This window comes from Stenella coeruleoalba (assembly GCF_951394435.1).
Source record: "Stenella coeruleoalba genome assembly, chromosome: 4".
NCBI classification, from domain to species: domain Eukaryota; kingdom Metazoa; phylum Chordata; class Mammalia; order Artiodactyla; family Delphinidae; genus Stenella; species Stenella coeruleoalba.
In genome coordinates, this window is record NC_137149.1 from 74,458,757 (window position 1) to 74,483,414 (window position 24,658).

The 24,658-nt window shown below is 38.0% G+C and overlaps 1 protein-coding gene across 15 annotated transcripts in view; it reads right to left on the minus strand.

Annotated features, from left to right (window-relative positions):
- Positions 1-22,066, minus strand: part of CLOCK (clock circadian regulator) — a 139,062-nt gene extending 116,996 nt beyond the window's left edge. For 10 of the 15 annotated variants that reach the window (XR_013827962.1, XM_079919450.1, XM_079919463.1 and 7 more), the window contains exons 1-2: positions 17,614-18,373; positions 16,254-16,336 (exon numbers count right to left, since the gene is read on the minus strand). The gene's annotated coding sequence lies outside the window, so the exon portion shown is untranslated. Of the gene's footprint in view, positions 1-16,253; positions 16,337-17,313; positions 17,406-17,613; positions 18,374-21,967 lie in introns of those variants that run through there. The other 5 variants (XM_079919448.1, XM_079919459.1, XM_079919452.1 and 2 more) reach the window with 4 other exon arrangements.
- Between the last annotated feature and the right edge of the window lie 2,592 nt (positions 22,067-24,658).

Below are 24,658 nucleotides of genomic sequence, written 5' to 3' on the forward strand. Positions count from 1 at the left end.
AATAGTAAAAAACTGCAGTCCTGTTTGCTAGAAGCATTCACTTTTATCTATGTGTCTGTAGTTTTTATATTTATCTCTCTAATTATATATAACATGTCTGTATTTCTTGACTAACTTCAAATTATGTCTACTGACTCCTTGCTATGAAACAGGAAGATTTAGTTCACATATACTGTCTTCAATCTGCTTTCTTCTCTCCTCATTCTAATGTCAATCAATCCTATTTGAGCACTTGATATGTAGTTAGTAAGACTGAGAAACTGCATTTTAAATTTTACTCAACTTTAATGAATTTAAATTGCTAGATGTAGCTAGTGGCTATCATATTAGATGGGCGGTTCTAAATTATTCCTACCTTTAGGAATGTACAAAAGTTTTCTTTATGATCTAGTACTATAATCAATTTTTGTATATGTTCTATAAATGCTTGGAAAGAAGGTATACAGTCTCTATTTTCAAGGTAGGATTCAGTTTATCCATCAAATTTTGCTTATTAATTGGGATATTTAATTGTTCTATAGCCTTAATTTTTTTGTTCACTTGATACACTTTGGTCTAAGAGAGATCCATTAAAGTCCACCAGTAAAGTTTTTCTGAATAACTTTCCAGAATCACTTTTACTTTTGAATATTAATGCTCTACTATTTTTCTACTATTTTCTACTACTATTTTGAATATTTTGCTCTACTAATCTACTATAACTTTCCAGGATCACTTTTACTTTTGAATATTAATGCTCTACTATTTTTGAAGAAATACTATTTGGTATTTCTTCATTGTAAATTATAAACTTTACAATCAAAATACCCATTAATGTCTCATTTAATTCCATCTTTTCTCCATATTTACATTTTACAGATAGTTCTGTTATTTTAATAAGGTTTTTATTAAAATAATACTTTTATAATATCATATGTATTGAAGTCCATCTTCCATTTCTTCATGTTACCTATTAGTTCTCTACTATAAGCTATGTTAAGACGTTACACTTTCTCATCACCAGATTTCAACCAAAAACATGATATTTCTTATGGTCTACCTTTCTGCTGTTAGATACTTCTATCACTACACTTGTTGATTTTAAATGCTATGGACTTCTAGTTACTACACAGGAGGCAACTAGCATACTTAGCACACTTATTCAAGCTCCCACCTTCTTTCCCCTTTTCCTTCTGAATTGTTGGTTGTTTCATTATTAGGGTATAGAGCAGACTAAGGTCTGCTTAAATATCAATTTCTCAGTGAAGACCTTTCTGTCCACACAATTAAAAATTATAAATCCCTCTGTCCCCACCCTAACACTCCAGCCCCCTCCCCTGATTTGTTTTCCTCCATAGTATTAATCACCATCTAACATACATTTAAGTTAAGAGTTTCTCATCTGGTTTCCCCCAGTTGGAATGTAAGCTCCCCAAGGGCAGGCCTTTTTGCATTCTTTGTTCACTGCTGTAACACCAGCAACTAGAACAGTGCCTGGCACACAGCAGATGTTCACTAGGTACTTGCTGAACAAATAGGATAAAGTCCACTACTAAAAGTATATTCAAAAACTGTTAAAAAGCTTTACTGAGAGAAATTAAAGGCCTAAATGAATACAGAAGTATATTATGTTTATGGTACTGGAGGACTTCCATTACCAGATTTAAAGCTACAGTAATCAAGACTTAGAGGTACTGATGTAAAGATAAGTATAAAGTTCACTATATAAAATAGAGTTCAAAAAAAGACCCACACACATATGATTAATTGATTTTTGACAAAAGTGACAAGGTAATTCAGTGGAGAAAAAGAACAGTCTCTCATTAAATGGTGCTACAACAACTGTATATCTATGTGGAAAAAAAATTTTTTAAGAATCTCAACCCTTTTTCATATCATATATAAAAATCAACTGAAATGAATCATATACTTCAAAGTAGACAAACATTTCTTAGGACACAAAAATATGAAGAATAAAAGAATTAATCAACTGGATTTCATCAAAATTTAAAACTTTGCTCTTCAGATACCATTAAGAAAATATAAAGGGCAGCCATAGATTGGGAGATCAAATTTTCACAATCCTAATATCTGATAAAAGCCTCATATCAGAATATATTTACAAAAACAAACCTCTTACATCTCAGTAAATGAGTAAACAACCCAATTTTTTAAATGGGTAAAAGATCTGAGCAGACACTTCACAAGAGAAAATATACGAATGACCAATAAGCACACATAAACATGCTCAATATCATGTCATTAGGGAAATGCAAATTAAAACCACAATGACTTAACATTACATACCCACTAGAATGGCAGAAATTCAAAAACGCTGACAATACCAAGTGTTAGCAAGAATGCAGACCAACTGAAAATCTCATTGCTGAAGGGAATGTAAAACGGTAAAACCACTTTAGAAAACGATTCATCAGTGTCTTATGAAGTTAAACATATAATTACCATACAGCCCAACAGTTCTATTCCTACATATCTGCCCAAGTGAAATGAAAACACATGTCCACAAATGTTTAGCAGTTTTGTTTATAATAGCCAAAAACTGGAAGCAATCCAAAAGTCCAACAACTAATAATTATAAACAAACTATGCCATATCTCATACAATGGAAAAGTATTCAGAAATAAAAAGAGAAAACCACTAACACAGATGAGTATCAAAAGCATTATGCTAAGTGCAAGCTAGACCCCGAAGACCATATACTGTAGTATCCCATTTATATCATATTGTATAAAAGGTGAAATTGTATTATCAGAAAACAGATTGGTGGTTGCCAGGGAGAGAGAACTTTTCATGTTGACAGGAATTTTCTGTATCTTGATTGTGGTAGTGGTTACAAAAATGTATATGTCCGTCAAAATTCAACATGTATACTTACAATGGATGAGTTTTAACATATATAAATTATACCTCAATAAATCTGATTTTTAGAACGTATACTAGGTCAAAAACTAAAACCCACCTACCTAAAACCCAAAAGAATACTTAATACAAAATTGCTCAGGAAAATAGAGTATTATGTGAAGCTTCTAAAAACCAGTAAGGAGTTGTCCACATCCAAGTAGGATGAAACAGTTTGCAGTGGGTCAATATTCTTCTTGAGAACAACTAGAAAAGCTAAATAAATTACAAAAAAACATATTTTTAAAGGCAGCGTATAGCTGTCTTTAAAACATGGGGGACAAGAAGGTCTACCACTCCAGAGAAGGGGGAATCTTTTAAATTTGTTTAGATGATCTGCAGTTGCTTTCCCTGGGGTTATTTCCAGATTATGGGCTGAGTGTGAAGGCTGAAAACTTGAGATTTGGCCTGTACAAAACGTTGCTGCTGAGGAACCAAGAAACCAGGAGTGCTTTTGGTGTTCACACAAGGCTGGAGTAACAAAAATGGGAAACTGCAGGGACCTCAAGCTCAAGGCCAATATCTCTCACAGGACATTTGCTTAATTTTAAAACAGTACAGGGTAAGAGGCTAAATAATAATTGAAAAACTTTGAAAAGCAAAGTGAAATTTTCCACTTTGGCTCTGCTAAGGGGTAAAGACCCTTTGAAACGAAATGAAAGGCTTTGAAATGAAAGTCCTGGAAAACCACACCCTACAAATAAAGGAAAGAAGAAGAAGAATACCACCAAACTACTCAAATAGCAACCTAGCCTCTGTATAAATTAAGGTGACTGGCTCCCTAGTCTATCTGCCTAGAAGAAAAGGTAAACACCCTCTGGCAGAACATACTTGATGCTTGCTTTATTTTGTTTTTTAATTCACAATGTCTGGCATTCAATCAAAAATTACAAGACATAAACAAAAACTATCAACCAACTTGACCTAATTGATATCTACAGAACACTCCACCCAACAACAACAGAATCCACATTCTTTTCAAGTGCACATGGAGCATTTACTAAGACAGATCATATTCTGGGCCATAAAACAAATCAATAAATTTAAAAGGATCCAAGTCATAAAAGTATATTCTCTCATCACAAGAGAATTAACTTAAAAATAATAGATCTCTGGAAAACCCTCAAATTCTTGGAAACTAAATAATATACTTCTAAATAATGTCGAGGCCAAAGAAGACATCAAAAAGTAAATTAAAAAGTACTCTGAGCTGGATGAAAATGAAAAACATATATATATTAAAATTTGTAAGCAATATTTAGAGGGACATTTGTAGCACACATATAGCAGGGGAAAAGGTCACAGATTAATGACCTCAGCTTCTACCTTAAGAAACTAGAAAAAGAAAACAAACCTGAAGTAAGTTAAAGAAAGGAATTAATAAAGATCAGAGCAGAAATAAGGCAACAAAAAGCAGGAGAACTAGAGGAAATCAGTTAAACCAAAAGCTGATCCTTTGAGAATCTTAATAAAGTTAATAAATCTCAAGTCAGACTGATCAGGGAAAAAAGAGAGAAGACACAATTTCCCAATATCAGGAATGACACCAAATCTCTGCAGATTATACAGATATTAGACTCAAGATATATTCTATAGCTATTTAAAGGATAATAAGAGAATATTATAAACAACTTTACTAATTCAACAACTTAGATGAGATGGACAAGTTCTTTGAAAAACCTAGCAACATATGAAGTGACAGAACCACACAAACACATGAAAAACAACAGAAAAACAATATACGTAGACCAATGGTTGATGCAGTTACTGAAATTAATAACAAGCATTTAATCAGTATGTTCAAGAGACTTGAAGTCTATTAAAAATGTATAAAATAGGATCAAATGGATGTTTTAGAACTCAAAGTTTCAATGTAAAATTAAGAACACAATAGATTGGCTTGGAGAAAAAGTAAGATAGTTGTTGGTATACTATAAGATAGGTCATTATAAGATACCCAAACTGAAATATATAGAGAAAAAAATTTTTAAGAGACATGTGAAACATGATGACAGGGTGTAATAAATGTTTAAATTAAAATCCATAAAGGAGGAGGGGGCAGAAGCAATAACTGAAGATGTAATGACAGAGAATTTTCCAAACTAAAGGCACCAAGCTACAGATTCAAAAAAGCTCTATGAACATAAAGCAAATACAAAGAAAAACACACCTCAACACATCATAGTCAAACTGCTAAAAAACTATGACAGCAAAGAAGGCATTTTGAGAAGTCTTTTGAAAAAAATAAAAGAATTATTAGCAAGACTATAAGCTGACACATTACCTTCAGTAAGACTTTAACAGAAAGCCATAAGACAATGAAATAACTACTGACATAGAATTCTATACCCAGTGAAAATATAACTCAAAAAAAGGTGAAATTAAGATGTTTTCAGATAAACAAAAATGGAAAAATTCACTGTCAGTAGGTAGGCTGGTATTAAAATACATACTACTAAAGGAAGCTATTCAGACAGAAGGAAAATGATCCCAGACAGAAACAGAAATGAGGGACGGAAGAACCCTGGAAAGGGTAAACATGAACAAAAATTGACTGTCCAAAACCATACTATCTTGTGGAGTTTAAAATATGTATAAATAAAACACAGAACAATAACAATGCAAAAAGGTTGGAGTATGAGTTAATGTGTAAGAAGGTGTCATTATTGGGGAATGGTAAAAGTAATAATTTGTATTATCTGTATTATATGTAATTTGTATTGTAAATATGCTTGTTTTAACCTGTAGAACAACCACTAAAGGTATAATGAAAGAATATATAACTAACAAATTAATAGGAGGAAAAACAGGAAAAAAAATTAGATTAACACCAAAAAAAGCAAAATAGGAGGGATAAAAAGGAATGCAAAACAGATGACTCAAAGAAAAGTCAAAGTTGATGGTGGTTACAAACTTGGCTATTATCAGCAAAAATGTAAATGAATTTCAGTTGACCCCTGAACAACACAGGTTTGAATTCCACAGGTCCACCTGTACACAGATTTTTTTCCAATAGTAAATATTGGGTTCCCCAAAAAGTTCGCTCGGTTAATGATTACGTTGTTCAATAAATTTCTTGGTGAAAATGAAATACATCTTCTATTTTTACTTAAAATCAAGCGAACCTTTTGGCCAACCCAATACTTCAGTAATAAACGATCCGTGGTTGGTTGAATTAAAGGATGTGGAACCCTGAATACTGAGGAACTGCATATATGGATGAACCATGGAGGGACCCACTATAAGTTATACGTGGATTTTCGACCTTTTCAACCACAAAGAAGGTTACTGTCCCTAACTGCCACAATGCTCAAGGGTCAACTGAAAACAAAGTAAAGGACTAAGACTAGATAAAAATAATGAAAACATTACTTTACAAGTAAAGATATACAGAAAGCATGATGAGAGGAAAAAAGCAGTTTATAAAACTGCATATATTCCACTTGCTATAAAATTGTAACATGTACATGTACATACATACACATGCACACCCACACCCATCCCAACTCCCTTAGAAAATGCTGAAAAAAATATTAACAGAGCTTTATCCCTGAGATTTTGGGTGATTTTTTTCATCATAGATTTTCTTTGTAGTTTTTGGTACTTTAACTCTTTCCCAAGGAACAAGACTCATTTTTATAAAAACCACAAAACTATTTTCAAAAGAAAAAAGTCTTAAGTTTTAATAATGATTGGCCCCAACAAAAGTAAGAGACTTAAAGAAAAATATATGAATGTGATCAAGTCTAAAAAGAAGCTAAACAATGTAAGCCTGTTTCATACAATAAACTACTGGTGAAACAGAGACCTTTATAAGTACAGATATTATATCATCATCATTTCTGATGGAGACAAAAATTACCATGTAAGAGTTGGAAATAGCATTTTCCATTAACTAATGTTTCTCTCATTTCTCTTCTTGCTTTAAAATTTTGTGAAATTTCTATAGAACTACATAAGTTAAAGTTGTAAAATAAAATTTAGGTTCTAACATATTTCATTTGAATTTGTGGGTTTTTTCCTAAATAACTTCTAATATTGTTTCAACTAAAATTTAAGTTTCGACATAGAAAAAAAGTCACCGCTTTTCCATAACTTGATTTGGCAAAAGTATCTCAAAGAAATATGCAATACCACGCACCCTGGCAACATCTTCTAATAACTTTTTCATTGTTCTGAGTCACATAAAAAGGTCAAGTACTCCCAAACTCTATATGTAGATACAAAACTCTAAGCAACTTATTGAAATTGGAACTCCCCTCCAAAAAATGATAAGAGCCACGTTTGGTACACACTATGAAAGTAACAAAACGACAGAAATAGTAATAGCTAACATTTACTGAACAATTAACTCTGTGATAAATACTCATTACTCTAATTACTTTGCACATGTTGTTTAATTCTCACACAATATTATGAACTAGTATTATCTTCATTTTACAGATGAGAAATTGAGGTAACATTTGTCCAATCACTAGCAATAAAACCAGGATGTAAATGCCAAGCAGGCTAGCTATAGAGCTCTGCACTCTTCATCCCTATACCATGCTATAAATGTAACTAATTAAGACCTTTAAAGTAGTCTGCTGTCTTCGTTACTAAATTTCAGGTAATAAATAACAATAAGCTTTATTTAGAATAAAACCAGATATTTTAGTAATCTGATCATGTCACTGAGAATAAATAAATGGAAAAAATAAACACCCCCAAATTTCCTATTTTCATGACAAAAAAGAAAAAGGAAAAAAGCAGTCGCTATCAAAAGTAATAGTCATACCCTAACACCATACACAAAAATAAACTCAAAATGGATTAAAGACCTAAATGGAAGACTGGATACCATAAGACTCTTAGAGGAAAACATAGGCAGAACATTTTTTTTTTTAACATCTTAATTGGAGTATAATTGCTTTACAATGGTGTGTTAGTTTCTGCTGTATCACAAAGTGAATCAGCTATACATATACATATATCCCCATATCCCCTCCCTCTTGCATCTCCCTCCCACCCTCCCTATCCCACCCCTCTAGGTGGTCACAAAGCACCGAGCTGATCTCCCTGTGCTATGCGGCTGCTTCCCACTAGCTATCTATTTAAAATTTGGTAGTGTATATATGTCCATGCCACTCTCTCACTTTGTCTCAGCTTACCCTTCTCCCTCCCCGTGTCCTCAAGTCCGTTCTCTATGTCTGCGTCTTTTTCTTGTCCTGCCCCTAGGTTCTTCAGAACCTTTTTTTTTAGATTCCATATATATGTGTTAGCATACGGTATTTGCTTTTCTCTTTATGACTTGATTCACTTTGTATAACAGACTCTAGGTCCATCCACCTCACTACAAATAACTCAATTTCATTTCTTTTTATGGCTGAGTAATACTGCATTGTATATATGTGCCACATCTTCTTTATCCATTCATCTGTCGATGGACCCTTAGGTTGCTTCCATGTCCTGGCTATTGTAAACAGTGCTGCAATGAACATTGTGGTACATGATGCTTTTTGAATTATGGTTTTCTCAGGGTATGTGCCCAGTAGTGGGATTGCTGGGTCATATGGTAGTTCTATTTTAGTTTTTTAAGGAACCTCCATACTGTTGTCCACAGTGGCTATACCAATTTACATTCCCACCAACAGTGCAAGAGGGTTCCCTTTTCTCCACACCCTCTCCAGCATTATTGTTTGTAGATTTTTTTTTTCTTTTTTTGTGGTACACGGGCCTCTCACTGTTGTGGCCTCTCCGGTTGCAGAGCACAGGCTCCAGATGCGCAAGCTCAGCAGCCATGGCTCACGGGCCCAGCTGCTCCGCGGCATGTGGGATCTTCCCGGACCGGGACACGAATCCGTGTCCCCTGCACTGGCAGGCGGATTCTCAACCACTGCACCACCAGGGAAGCCCTAGATTTTTTGATGATGGCCATTCTGACTGGTGTGAGGTGATACCACATTGTAGTTTTGATTTGCATTTCTCTAATGATTAGTGATGTTGAACATCCTTTCATGTGTTTGTTGGCAATCTGTATATCTTCTTTGGAGAAATGTCTATTTAGGTCTTCTGCTCATTTCTGGATTGGGTTTTTTTTGACATTGAGCTGCATGAGCTGCTTGCATAGTTTGGAGATTAATCCTTTGTCAGTTGCTTTGTTTGCAAATATTTTCTCCCATTCTGAGGGTTGTCTTTTCGTCTCGTTTATGATTTCCTTTGCTATGCAAAAGCTTTTAAGTTTCATTAGGTCCCATTTGTTTATTTTTGTTTTTATTTCCCTTTCTCTAGGAGGTTTATTTTTGTTTTTATTTCCCTTTCTCTAGGAAGTGAAAAGATCCTTTTCAAAAAAGGATCTTGCTGTGATTTATGTCACAGAGATAGGCAGAACACTCTCTGACATAAATTGCAGCAAGATCTTTTTCAATCCATCTCCTAGAGTAATGAAAGAAAAAAAAATAAACAAATGGGACCTAATTAAACTTAAAAGCTTTTGCACAGCAAAGGAAACCATAAACAAAATGAAAAGACAACCCTCCTGCAGCAACATTAATCTCCAAAATATACAAACAGCTCATGCAGCTCAAAAAAACAAACAACCCAATCAAAAAATGGGCAGAAGACCTAAATAGACGTTTTTCCAAAGAAGACACACAGATGGCCAAGAGGCTCATGAAAGGATGCTCAACATCACTAATTATTAGAGAAGTGCAAATCAAAACTACAATGAGGTATCACCTCACACCAGTCAGAATGGCCATCATCAAAAAATCTACAAACAGGGCTTCCCTGGTGGCGCAGTGGTTGGGAGTCCGCCTGCCGGTGCAGGGGACGCAGGTTCGTGCCCTGGTCCGGGAAGATCCCACATGCCACCCAGCGGCTGGGCCCGTGAGCCATGGCCGCTGAGCCTGCATGTCCGGAGCCTGTGCTCCACAACAGGAGAGGCCACAACAGTGAGAGGCCCGCATACCGCAAAGGGAAAAAAATAAAAAATAAAATAAAAATAAATCTACAAACAGTAAATGCTGGAGAGGGTGTGGAGAAAAGGGAACCCTCCTACACTGTTGGTGAGCATGTAAATTGGTCCAGCCACTATAGAGAACAGTATGCAGGTTCCTTAAAAAAACTAAAAATAAAGCTACCATATGATACTGCAATCCCACTCCTGGGCATATATCCAGAGAAAATCATAATTTTAAAAGATACATGCACCCCAATGTTCACTGCAGCACTATTTACAATAGCCAGGACATGTAAGCAACCTAAATGTCCATCAACAGATGAGTGGATAAAGAAGATGTGGTATATATACATAATGGAATATCAGCCATAAAAAAGAACGAAATGATGCCATTTACAGCAACATGGATGGACCTAGAGATTGTCATACTGAGTGAAGTAAGTCAAAGAAAGACAAATATCATATGATATCCCTTATATGTGGAATCTAAAAAATGGTACAAATGAACTGATCTACAAAACAGAAGTAAGAGTTATAGATGTTGGGCTTCCCTGGTGGCACAGTGGTTGAGAGTCTGCCTGCCAATGCAGGGGACATGGGTTCATGCCCCGGTCCGGAAGGATCCCACATGCCGTGGAGCGGCTGGGCCTGTGAGCCATGGCTGCTGAGCCTGTGCGTCCGGAGCCTGTGCTCCGCAACGGGAGAGGCCACACAGTTAGAGGCCCACGTACCGCAAAAAAAAAAAAAAAAAAACCAAAAAAAAGAGTTACAGATGTAGAAAACAAACTTTTGGTTACCAGGGGGGGGGGTAGGAAGAGGGATAAACTGGGAGAGTGAGATTGACATATACACACTATTATATATAAAATAGATGACTAATAAGGACCTACTGTAACTCTACTCAATACTCTGCAATGACTTATAAGGGAAAAGAATCTAAAAAAGAGTGTATATATGTGTGTGTATAACTGACTCCCTTTGCTGCATAGCAGAAACTAGCACATTATAAATCAACTATACTCAAATAAAAATTTTTAAAAAGTAATAGTCATAGGAACCTGATAAAATATGTAACTTCCAAAAACAGGCAACAGAAGACACCTTAAAACTACTGCATTAAACTTTAAGATCATATCTATTTTCCCCTGAAAATAGTTTAATCTAACAGTTTTTCTCCCTGATTTAAACTACAGGATATAGATACCTAAGGGTTGAATAAAATTTCACAGAAATCCTATACACAGGTAATGTCAATTCTTTGGGTGAAAGTATTCTTTCTTGGTATTCAGACTTTCCTTTTAAGGAAGTTTTTTTGAGCAATCAAACAAACTCTCTGTTCTGTTGTAAAAAATGTTACAGCTTAAATTTTAATTGAGTGTGTAAAGACTGCTTCATAGATTCCTACCTTACTTGAAGGCTTATTCAAGAGCACTGCTATCCAACTCATGTTTGCTCATGAAATGCCAAGTTACTTTAATACAATTCAAAGTTAAACCTACCTTAGAAAGAAAATATACCATTATAAAAATCTTGGAGTCATTATTATGAATCAATATTAGATAATTTATCATATGCTTCTGGCATATTTTTTCAACAAAAAGCACAAAATTTCTGTTTAATCTCGACATTAATACAAATTCAGTAAAATTCTACTTGAATTCTAATTCTTCTGAAGACTATCCTATTGAAATTTTTTTAAGTATCAACTCTACCAGATGACTAATGCTGTCAGTTCTAAAAGTGACCATTTTTTAAATAATTTTTTAAAGTATTTATTTATTATTTCACAGCTCCATGGAGCATGCGGGATCTTAGTTCCCCAATGAGGGATCAAACCCACGCCCCCTGCAGTGGAAGCACAGAGTCTTACCCTCTGGACTGCTAGGGGAGTCCCATTGTTTATAATTTTAAAAACTGAAAACTTGCATCCAACAGAAATAGACCAGTAAGTAAATTATTACACAAACATAAATGAGGATATCACATAACTATTAAAAATAATAATGTTGTAGAAAAATACTGATATAAAAATGTTCAAGATTCACTGTTAAGTGAATAGAATAGTTTGCACAATAGTGGACGCATTATGAGACCATTTTGTAAACATCACGTCTATAAGTGTACATGTGATGTCTATATGTACACTTATAGACATGTGATGTGGCTAAGCAAAACACAGGGAGAAGATATTTCAGAAGGTTAACAATGGCGTCTAGTGGTTGTGAGAATTCTAGTGGTATTTTCAAAATTTAATTCATGCTCTGCATGTTTCCCAAGTTTTCTACATTAGGGATACACTATTTTTATAACTGGGGGAAAGATTAAGAAAGAAATAAGCTATTTATGTTACAGCCATATTTTAATGCAAATGATAAATTCTTAGCAAGTTGTTGGTTTAACCCTCATTGTGGCAACACCCATTTGTGTTTTATTTTTTAAACACAAAATTTTGAGCATGAATCAATCTGTATTTTCATTTTCTACTATCTTGGATGGGAATTAAAAATGTACATATCTGATTAAATGTGCCCTCTTTGAAAGAGATGGGAATTTTTGTCTTATTCTTGGATCTTATTAATATAAAAATGAGAAAATATTTCTGAAAAATAAAAGGTAAATCACATTCTAAACAGTATCCTATGAAAGTCAAAAATAATACATAAAAATTTATTTTTTACAAGTGATTTTTCTGTAGACTTCTAAGACTTAAAATAATAAGTAGACTTACATCTTTATGAAATACACACCTAAAATAACTAATAACTCAAAGTTGACACTATACTTATGAGGAGTTTAGGTAATTTAACATTTGCATAATCAAATACATGGAGAAAAACAGCAATCTCTTACCCACCTAATTCACAGGAGTTATACCTAACAGAGCTATAAAAATAAGTAACAAATGATTGTAAAGCAACCTATAAATATAAATGCCATTATAAAAATCACAGTCAATTAGCAAGAATTAAATTGCTCTGACACTTAAAATGTATTCTGTAATTCATACACTCCATCTAGAATTTTAGACTCAGAAAAGGAGAAAATACAATGTCCACTGGTACAGTGCTTACAAGAAACTACACTTTAAAATTATTTTTTTACTTTATGCATCTGAGAAGAACTGGTAAGAGACACAAACAATAAAAGGTAGTTTTGCTGTGGAACTCTGAGTTTTCACCATATTGTTGTTTGCTTTCAGAGTTTAAAATACGTACAGCAAATAAATATTTTATTTGACATAGCACCAGAAGTAAAAATGTGGGGGAGGGGGGACATTAAATATGTGCTTTGAGGGAAAAAACAACTTACTTTTTTTTTTTTTTTTTGCGGTACGCGGGCCTCTCACTGTTGTGGCCTCTCCCGTCGAGGAGCACAGGCTCCGGACTCGCAGGCTCAGCGGCCATGGCTCACAGGCCCAGGCGCTCCGCGGCATGTGGGATCTTCCCAGACCGGGGCACGAACCCGCGTCCCCTGCATCGGCAGGCGGACTCTCAACCACTGCGCCACCAGGGAAGCCCCAACAATTTACTTTTAATATTAACACTGCCTGACATATTAGATGGTAGACAATAGTTAACTGGCAGAATTAAATCTCCTATTCTAAAATCCTGAAATCTAAAAGAGGCTGTATTATAATGATCAAATAAAACATCAAATGGTTCTTTCCAGTGGGAGAGAGTAAAAAGCAAGCAAACAAAAATAAACTATCAATTAGTGTTCATAAGTGCCTGCTATGAGGATGCAATTTAACTCCTTACTTCCTTACCCCTTAAGAGCTAAGATTTGAGCTTTATGTTCTATCCTTTCTTAACTATTTAAAACGTTGAGATATCTACTCTCCCTCCAAACTCCATGCCCACAAAAATAAAAAGCTAGAAATAGTCTTACCCTTACAAACCTCATGTATCTATGGAATCTATCATTTCCCATCTTGTGTTATAATCATTACATACATGCTCTTTTAACCATACTAGATTTCAAACCCTCTGAGGGCAGGGTCAATTATACTTTATCTTTCTATGTATGTCACATAGCTTAGTAAAGTGTCTTGACTAATACTCAACTTTCTATCACCTAAAAAGAATTAAGTCTTGGTAACTATTCGCAGCTTGGTTTAAAAAAACAAAGACAATACAAAAAAAACCACCACCTCTGGAACTATTAGAAGGGCAATGTTCTCTCTGAGTGGAAGTATGCATGCAACTTGTCTGCTGTCAGTAAAGCACAAACCGGACCAAAATGCCTCTTCTCCCCTTTCCGCTTCAAAGGCTGGATTCCATCCAAGGTTGGATTCCATCCAAGTCAATCAACGTCTCTTAGTTAAGGACAAAGCCTACCTAGGTTCACTTCAGAGGACCAGGAGAGGCTGATGTAATCTAAGGGGCTTTCTAGTGGTCTGCAAGTACAGGAGAATAAAATCAAAGTTTAACCTGTGAGCTACTGACCAGGTCAAAACCCAAAGAAAACGTTAGAATGTGGACCCTAAAGAGTCCTATAAAAGCCATGGAATCCATGTCTTACAGGTGAATTCAATCTACATCACATAAAGCTCACACCAGTTAAGACCTCACTACAAACTCTGTAAATGTACCCCAAACCAACCAGCCCCTCACAAGTGAAAAGATGAGAATGTCCTACGGTGTATACTACACGTTAAACTTTCTCACATACTCCAGGTCATTTCCCTGTCCTGTGGGTTAGTAACAGCCCACAGTAGAGGCAAACTGGCAAAGTAGACGATCAATCAATATAATTCTATTTTCAAGATTGAAAAGTCTATGTTTGTAAATGCACAGAAAAAAAAAACTGGAAAGTTATATAACAGTGTTAGCAGCAGTTATCTCTAGGGAGAGATGTGACAAAGTGGAAGTGTGCAAAGGGCGTTTTCTCTTATTATATATACATTGTATTGTTTTAATTCTTCATGAACATTGATTTACTTCTATAATGTTAAAAACAAAATTTTAAGTAAAATTTTGAAATATGATTCTGTTTTTTCAAAAAGACTGAATAGACCCACATGGAATTCAAACGAAAAATAAATGCCATTTGCAGAAGTTTGGCTACTAGAGACCTACAGATCAAAAAGAAATAACACAATTATCCTATCCTACAAAATAAAAAGGAATGCTGGTAACATAACAAAAATGCCCATAGCAACTGTCATTCAACATTCACTACTTTTGATTATACAACATTAGCCACCAGAGGAATTTTGAGTACCCACCCACCAAAATTACATACTGCTTATAACAATCCATAAGTTGTAAGAAGTTTTTAGTGTTTTGCACCAACAGATCATTGACTTATCGGTTTAATTTTCCATAAGTAGTACTATATACATGTATACAAATATAAATTTACATGTCACTGAGGTTCATGTCTGATTGCCTTGAGAAAACCATTTCCCAATCTGAAAAGCAAACTACCTGGACAATCAATTCTTTTATCATTTTAATGGAGTATTCATATTCTCCAACTATTTGTCATGACAACTTTGGAGTTAAAATAAGTAAAAGTAAAATTTTATACAACTACGATTCCTGGGGAAGAAAGGAAGGGAGGACAAACTATGCTCTGAAAACAGCATAATCCAGCCATAATGCCAAATGTAAATAACGTCATATATTTTAGCAAAGCAAAATAAGACTAAACATCTTTAAGAGTTAAACTGGTGACCTCAGCCTCTTTCAATTTTAGTTCATTTTCCTAAAAAAAATTAAAAGAAATCATATTGAAAATAGCCAAAATTACCATAAATTAGGAAGAAAAGACAAGCAACAGAAAAAAACACACAGCAAATTATCTTGGAGAGGAGAACTTTGTTTAACCTTAAACCTATAATATAGTCACAAATATTTTAAAATATAAGGACATACAGTGTGCATGTCACTTCCCACTATCCCCTCATCATGCAACTTCTCCCTCTGCCCCATCACTGTCAGTTTTCCACTATCCCTCCAGATTTCTTTGTACGTAGAAAAACAAACACAAATCTGTATTCTTATTCCACGGGTGCCCCCTTAACACACAAAGTAGCACATTATTCACACTGTCCTACATCTTGCTTTTTTTCGCTTTATAACATATTTTGGAGATCTTTCCATGTCATTACACAGAAAGCTTCCTCATTCTTCACAGCTGAGCATGACTAGTTCTACCACAACTTCCATCTATCTTCTTCAGGCTAACCTTTAATGACATTCTGTTCAGTCAACTACTTAGCACCTGAGTTAGTTTCTTCCCCCCCCCCCCCACCAAGATTATAAAACAGAGAAAGCACCTCATTACCTAAATTTTATCCTTTTTAGAACGTTTATTTTTCAACCGGGTAGAGGGAAAACGCCGCATGATTTTCTCCTCTTATCACTTAAAATGAAGCTACAAATTAGAATGCAGACTTAAGTGAAATTACCTTTTTTTGATTCGGGGGATCAGCATAATAGCCAAATCAACAATTACTGTAAAAGTTTCTTTACTTCTTGGGCTTTTCCTTCACTGTAAAAGAAGACATTGGTTTTTTTCTTTTTTTTTTTTTTCTTTTTTTTAAGGTTAGAAAGGCTTAAGGTCGTAGAGCGTGGCATTCTGATAGCAAGAAACCGCCACCTGATTCGCTCTTTCATTTGCCAGGTCAGAGGACGAGGCTTTTACCTTTCAGGATTCTGATATTACTAACAGGACGACTTCTACACCGGCGAAAACGCACTCAGGAATATAAGCTCTGCGGCGCTACGCGTTGGAAACTACACTCCTGGGGCCAGAGCTCCAGGACTAGCTATAAAGACTCCGGCTTCGCCGGCGGAAAGGCAGCTAGAAGAGCCAGCTGCCGCGGTGACACGCAGCAGGCGGGAGCGGGTGGACGGAAGGAAGGAGGAGCGGCGCCGCGCGGGGCACCCTCGAACCCGCGCAGTCGCTCGAGTCGGACGCGCGGAGCCGCGCGCTCCCCGGGGACCGAGGCCCGGAACCGCGACCACTAACGGAACCAGCCCAGGGGCGGCGGTGGCCGCCACACGGACTGCGGACCGCGGCGCGAGGGCCGAGGGCCGGGAGGGCGGGGGTTCCCCGGAGGAGCTGGCCGTCCTGGCGCCCCATTGGGCTCCGCTCCAAACGTGCCCGAGTTGTGACAGGAATAAAGTGGGTCACAAGGCCTAACGGGTCCCCAGCGAAAGCCCTCTCCGCACCCGGTCTCCGGCTTTCCCGGCCGCTCTGCCGCTCGAATCGGCCCCAGCCCAAGAGCGCGCTCCAACCACCCGGCCCCGCCGTGCACCCCAATCCCGCCCCTGCCCCGCAGGTAACCCCAGCTTTTCCGGAGGGCCCCTCAACCGGGGCGGGCCTCCGCCCCAACTCCCGAGAAAAGACACACTAGGGCGACGGGCAAAACTTGGGCTTCAGCACCCGCCCGCCCCTCCCCTGGCCGCCGCCCCCCGGCCCCGTACACACCGCCCCCCGCTCCCTCCCCTTCCCCGCGCCCTCACCGTGTGGCTTGCGGCGGCTCCGGCTTCTTCCCTCCCCCACCCTGGAGCCTAGCTGCGGTGACTCGGAACAGCTAACCCGGCTGCGCCCGGAAGACGCCGTGGCTCCCAGCTCAGGCAGTACCTGGGGCTGAGCGGCGCCCCCCACCCACCCCCAAACAATTCCCCGCGACTGCCTCCCGCTCCTCCTCCCCCTCCCTTTCCTTCCCCTCCTCCACCAGCACCGGTAGCACGCATGCGCCGCCCAGGCAAGCCTACCGGCGGACGTCACGCCCCAGGCCCACCCGGTGGGGCGCCACTCACCGGGAGCGCGCACGCGTCGACAGCCAGATTTCCTTCGCCCTCTGGGTCTCGGGTGTTTCCTTTTTTAAGCCGGTCGCCGCAAGCTGAGGCTGTGATTGCACTCCTTCTCGGCGCATGCGTCATCAGTGACCCCCGCGGGCTCCGACGGCTGGTGCTCTGCGTTCGCCCCTCCCCTCACTCTCCCTTTCCCCGGCCCGTCTCGGTGCGCATGCGACTTGCCTCGTTAGTCAGCCCTGAGCTGCGGAGGGGTTCCCGGGTGCCGGAGGAGACTCCCGCTCCCTTGGGCCGCGCGTTTGCGCGATCCGCGGCAGCCGCCGGCCGTGCAAGAAAACCGAGATCTCCCTGGCGCTCCTTCCCTGCACCGGTTACTGGAAAGCAGGGGAGGCGGGGCCTGGTCGGCTGAGGGTGCGGCCGAACCCGGGAGTGTTAACTTTGGGTCAGGGCGGCTTTGGTGTTCACCCTGGATTCGAGGAGCGAGGAGGAGAGAAAGGAGAGTTTCTTGTATGAGGGATCCAGAGGCTAAAAAGCAGACCCTCTCTCAGACCCTCTCTCTCTTGAAAAGCAACTCATTTTGCGAATGCCAGGAAAAAATTTTCGGGTGTTGGCGGGTGAAAGACTTTTTTCCCCTTCCAATGGTATCACTTGCGTTTTGCCTCCTTGGACTGGAAGAGGGGATTTGTGAAGGTGACTGGATCTCCAGACTCTTCCCTTCCCCTCTCCTGCAGGTGCACTGCTTTAGTCGCTTCTTATTGGAGGGTGGGCCTGGGGAGACCGGACGTGAATCCTTGGCTGGAGGAGGGAAGCCAAAGAAGGTATGGATGTGCTCCTTTGGAGTTTTTTACCTGATCCTAAAGGCCAGGTGACAGTATAAAGGAAGATGGGAGATGAAGCAGTGGGGATAAACCAGGACCCTAATTTGCACTGCTTCCCATGTTAGAAAAACGTGTGAATATCTCCCCCTTATCTTAGGGGGAAATTACTTCCCTCGATGGTTAAGACACACTTGGTCCACAAGGGAAAGCACATTTCAGTAGTTGAAAATTATTGGAAGAGAACTTTTACTTTCCTAATTCCTAATAGTTTTCGTATTTTAATGAATGTCCTTGGGGTTTGAAATAGAAGTCATTTTCTTGTTTCAAAAAATAAACAACTGTTGTGACTATAAAATCCTCCCTTCAAAGTAACATTCATCTCAGTAAACATTTCAAATTCTTGCAGTGTACTCAAGAGAAAAGGAACATCAGAATCGAGGAACTTATTCAGATCCCTGATCATTCACCTGAGGATTTTTCTGTCAACAGTGGGAAAGCATGATGGAGTCATCATATGACAGGATTTTAGTAGACATTTTTTTTCCTGCTTAGCAGTCTTTCCCTATTCTGATCATTTCCTTTGGAGAACTATCCTTTCTTCACTCTCAGACCATATGGCTGAGGCAGGACTCCAGAGGAAAACATATTTGAGTTAATCTTCTGCCTTAGGTTAGACTTACTAAGAAGGGTGATCTCTCTTTTCCAATGGATTTAAGTCTGGAAAAATGGAAGCCTGAAGCCATCTTCCCACTCACAGATTCTGAGAAAAAAGGCAACATGGAAGAAAGCAGATTCAGAAATGGAGATTTGGCCTGGAGACATGTGTGATGCCCTGAATCCATTGTGGACTAGATAATTCTGGAAATTTCAGCTAAATTACTCAATAAATTCTTTCATGTATCTATTGCTTAAACCAATGAGAAGTTTTCTGTCACTTGCGATCATGAGTCCTAACATACTGGTAGCAAGAGATGAGGCAAGATTAATAATACTGATAAGGAAGGTTTCAACTAGACAAGAGGGTTTGAATGCTTTTCCTAGGATGTGGATGTTTATTCTAGAGAAAGTGATATCATATTCTGCATCATCTAGAACCACATATCTTCAAAAATACCTTTGCGGGCTTCCCTGGTGGCGCAGTGGTTGAGAGTCTGCCTGCCGATGCTAGGGGACACGGGTTCGTGCCCGGGTCCAGGAGGATCCCACATGCCGCAGAGTGGCTGGGCCCGTGAGCCATGGCCACTGGGCCTGCACATCCCGAGCCTGTGCTCCACAGTGGAAGAGGCCACAATAGTGAGAGGCCCATGTACCGCAAAAAAAAAAAAAAAAAAAAACCTTTGCCCTTTTTAATGGTTCCATTGTCCTCTTATTCACTAGGAATGTATCATGTTCATCTTTGACTCCTTCCTCTCTTTATGTATTTAATCATTTACCAAGAACTGTTGATAATCCCGTTTTTCTGCTCAGTCCTCTGCCACCACTCAGACATTTCCCGTGGCTCAGTTCACAACTTATCTTTCTGCCCATATTCTCTCCAAGACGAAAACTGTATCAGATATTTTTAATCACATTTCCAACTGCCAGACTCCACTTTTCCCTAAAAGAAAAATCCTGCCTCATAGTTTCATAGACCCTAAATTGTCCCCCAGCCTAAATCCTCTCCTTAAACACAATTTATGTAATTCAAATATTGTTCATTTCTTCTTGTCCACCTTGCTATAATTTAAACTGAGCATTTCCAACTCCCTTCCCAACTGATCTCCACAGTTGATGTCTTGATGGAGGCAATATAGCTTAGTGGCTAAGAGTACAAAATTGGGAATTAAAGGCCAGGATTTATTCCAGCCCCACTACTTAATATCTGCATGACTCTGAGTAAGTTATTTCTCTGTTCTTCACTTTCCTCATCTGTAAATAAAGGATAATAATCCTGTCTCATAGGATAATTGAGAGAAGATATAGAATATAGATAGAGAGAGTGTGTGTGTGTGTGTGTGTATTGTACTACCTGGTACATAAGAAATCCCATAGTGGCTATTATTAATGATGTTCCTTTTTGTGTAGGTCTTACATCTCTTGCTCAATTTCTTCCCCTAGTTCCCTGTGTCCTTATGTCCTTTCTGTTCTTTCATAATACCTCTCTCATCCATCCTCTCCTTGACATTCCTAGTTTTGCCACTATAGTTTAAGGTGGATTGGAACATGGGAAGTTTGATATGCATAATAGGGAATATACTGTTAGGGTTTTTTTTGTTTCTTTTTTAAGAATCCTTCATGGTTTAATCAATTATTCTTTCTAGATCCTTTAAAATAGTGGGAAGTCAATAATATGAGGTGGTATTACAGACTGTAATCAAAAGTCTAGGCTTAAATCCTGACTAATACTTACTAAGAGACACTGAGCAAGTTAAGTAATTTCTCTGAGCATCAGGGTATTTATCTGTAAAGTGAGAAGAAAAGCATCTCAGAATTGTGATGATCAAGTGTAAATTACAAACTACTGCAGAAAGGTTAGGTGATAAGGATGGGTGGTTTTAGATTTTTATGATTTGTTGTTGAAACCCTAGGAATGATTGAAACAACTCATAGATTTGCAACTCCAACCTACACCTCTCCTTTGGGTTCCAAACACATATCCAATTGACTATCTGATGTCTCCTCTTGACTATCTCAAATATCTTAGATGCTCCCTTCAATCTGTTCTCCACAGAGCAGTAAGAATATTCTTTTAAAAATATAAATAAAATCACATGTTCCTACTTAAAACCCTTATTGTTTCCCATTATATCCAAATTCCTAATTGTGGCCATAATAACCTCTTTGATCTAGCCCCTGCTACCTCTCCAACCTCATGTCCTACCATTTTCTTCTTTTCCTGTAACACTTCCAGTTCCTTGCTAATCTCTCTGTATTCTCAGACTTTGGTACATGCTGTGCCCTTGCCTGGACCACCCTCCTACCTTTTCTCCTGGCTGGTTCCTCCTCAATCTTCATGTCTCAGAGATCTAACTACCCTATTTAAGAGGTCTCCCTCCTACCTCTCACCTGCCCCCCACACACAGTACCCACAGTTATTCTCTATTACTGCGCTTTTTTTGATATTTGTTTTCTTATCTATTAACTAGCTTCCCCTTGACACCACTACATGGTAAATTCCAGGAGGCAAGAACCATGTGTTTTTTTCACCACTGTACATGCAGCATCCATTTCAATGCTTGAGTTAAATGAATGATTGAATGAATGAATGAATGAATGAGATGAAAGTTAAAACATGCTAGAAGATTTTTAGGATCATTCTTATGTTCCAAATTATGATTGTAGGCAGATTATAGTCTTGTCAGGAGGTAAACTTAAGCAATGTATATTAAAGTACAAAGGAGAGGTAAACTGAAAACGGTTAGTGAAACACTAGTACTGTGTTAGTAATTGAGTGTTTGAAGACCCACAAGAATATATAACACTATAATAGACACAGCTAACACCTGTATGAGAGGCTGCTGAATGAGGTCCAAAACAGGCAACAAAGAACATGAAGTACTCACCCTCTAAATAGCTGCTTACATTTGGACCCAGATACTTTCTCCTTCAGCCAAGACTACAAGCTGGACAAAACTGGACCTAACACTCCCACTTTCAGGCCTATAAGCAGAACACATGAGAAGAAGAGGATGAGAGAGTCATTGCAGCCATGTCTTACGAGGTTCCTGGAGAGCACTGTGGCTTTTCATTTCTCATTTATTCCCCACCCTACTCTAAGTTATGTGAACGAGGCTCCAACAGAATCAGCTAGAGAAACTGCAGTGACTGTAAGAAGAGACTGGAATCTCATCTCTTGCAGATTGTTGATACGCTCTGCATCCAACTACATGAACAGGAGGATAGAGACTTGGAGAGAAACAGCTAGCCAGGAAGTGGGCTTAAATAATGTAACTCCTACAATTTGCCATGGCAAAGATATGTAAATTTCTACAGGGTCCATCAGTGCTGCTGAGAAAGTGCCCTCCGGGTTTGAAACACCTTGACACCTAAGGGGAAAAGAAATTCTAGCAGCAAGAGGCTGGTATACTTCTGGGAGTGGGAACTGAGAGAGATCAAAAGAGAAAGAGCTGCAGAAAGAACGGATCGCTCATATCAAGGAACCATGCAGTGGAGAGGCTGCCTCTGAGTTTCTAGAACTCAATGTGCCCATTAAAGAGTGAACATTTTGATGCAATATGGATTGTATTTACCCAGTTAAGAGAAACGTATCCCTTTCTTCCTTAATCTCCCTCCCAGTCCCCAAACCACAGAGAATGGACCTTGAAAAGAGAGGGAAGTAATTGGCTAAAAACAAACTCCACCTTCCATCTTCAGAGTTCCTGAGTCACAAGTTCAGCCAGAGAGCACTTGCCTGGGACCTGAGATTGGAGTTTTAAACCAGACAGACTTTTCATAACCAAAAGTGTGAGAGAAGAGTTAAAGAATATGTTCAAGATGTCTTTAGGGGACTTGCTAACTAGTGCAGCTTAATCAACTGAGGATCTCATTAACACAAAAATTCCAATTCAGCTAGTCTGGGATGGGGCCAGAGACTGCATTTCTAACAAGTTCCCTGGGGCTGCTGCTGATTCTAGGACCACACTTTGACCAATAAGAGACACTATAAAGTAGGGAAGGGAGTTTCAGTACAGCATGGTTGGCAGCAAGGAATAGAGAAAAATATTAGGTTGGCTATATGAAATATCCATTTTTGTAGGTCAAAATGTTTGAATATTGGCAATTTCAAAAAACCTTTTAAGTTTGTATCCAAGCAAATAAAAATTCATTCAATAAAATGGGAAGCACAATATTAAATATTAAATAATTCCCCCACATTCTAACAATTATTTATACCCTACTTAAGTGAGAATGTATAAATGAAGTAGGGTATGAAATAGTACTGACCTGTATTGGTAAGCACGAGTACTTGCTAGAAGAATGTATTTGTGTGTGTGTGTGCGTTACTTGAAAAAGGCTGAGGCTGGAATCAAAACCAGCCACCTCTAACATGCTATAATTTTATGAATTTTACAAATATTAAAGTTTTCATGAACTATGCTTTATGTAAAAACTACTGCCACCTGGTGGATTTAAGAGTTAAAAGAAATATGGATCTTTTTATTCAGACATCTTAAATACTTTTAGTACTTCCTCTGTTAATTTTTACTTAAAAAAGGAAATAGGCAAATATGGATTTACTAAAACAAGATTACATTTAGGGGAACCTTTTGCATTTAGTTTCAATTGGAAGGGAAATAATGTTTATACTTATATATATTAGATGGCACTAAAGTTACATTTTAACTTTATGATAATATGGCTTTTCCCTTAATTTCCACAACTGTTTTTATCCTCAATGGGAATTTTTCCATCCATTTGTTAGAGAATTTCAGGAGTTGGATCTTATAGGTAATTATGTCTCTGATATGTGTGCATAAAGCTATAATAAAGACCACTATGTGCAACTCCCAACTTTCCTTCCCTTCATCCCAATATATATATTTTCAAAACCTTTCTTTGTTATCTCAGAAGGGGTCTTCCTGATTCTTTCCAAAGTTAGATCATTTGATTTTACCTTATCTGGTGAAATAAATTATCATTACCTTACTCAATCTGTATTTAACTTTCCTTCTACTTCATCATTCTCTGCAGCCTCTGTGATCCCAACTCACCCCCAAGAAGAGCAAAGAGCCTTTTCTGATTCCGTGTTAAACTGCCTCAATTCTCACCAATTTATTTTTGTAATCTAATCATTTAAAGTCTAGATCCTCTCACAGACATCAGTGAATATCCATAATCAGAATGATGGGTCATCAATACAAAAATAGTAGAAGAATAAAATCTGTTATTGAACTATTATTACATGCTGGATTTAACACCATTTTCTCTAAAAGTGGTGTTAATTATTAAGCCAAGATAAGACATCCTGCAGGTCTTCTTCAGTGTCCTCGTATTACATATTTTCTCATGATGAATTCTTCTGTGATTACTATTAAAACATACATAAGCCTCATAATATATTTTTCTCACTTCTCTTCATGATTTAGAAACTTACATTGTATGACTTACAATGTCATACAGTTCTAATAATTCTGTTGCCTAACTGTCAGTATACTTAGTAAATCAATATTTTCTAACTTAATAATAGAACAACTATTAAAAACTACAACAATGAGTGCAGAAGTTTCTTGTGTACTTTTCAGAACCTTTAAATT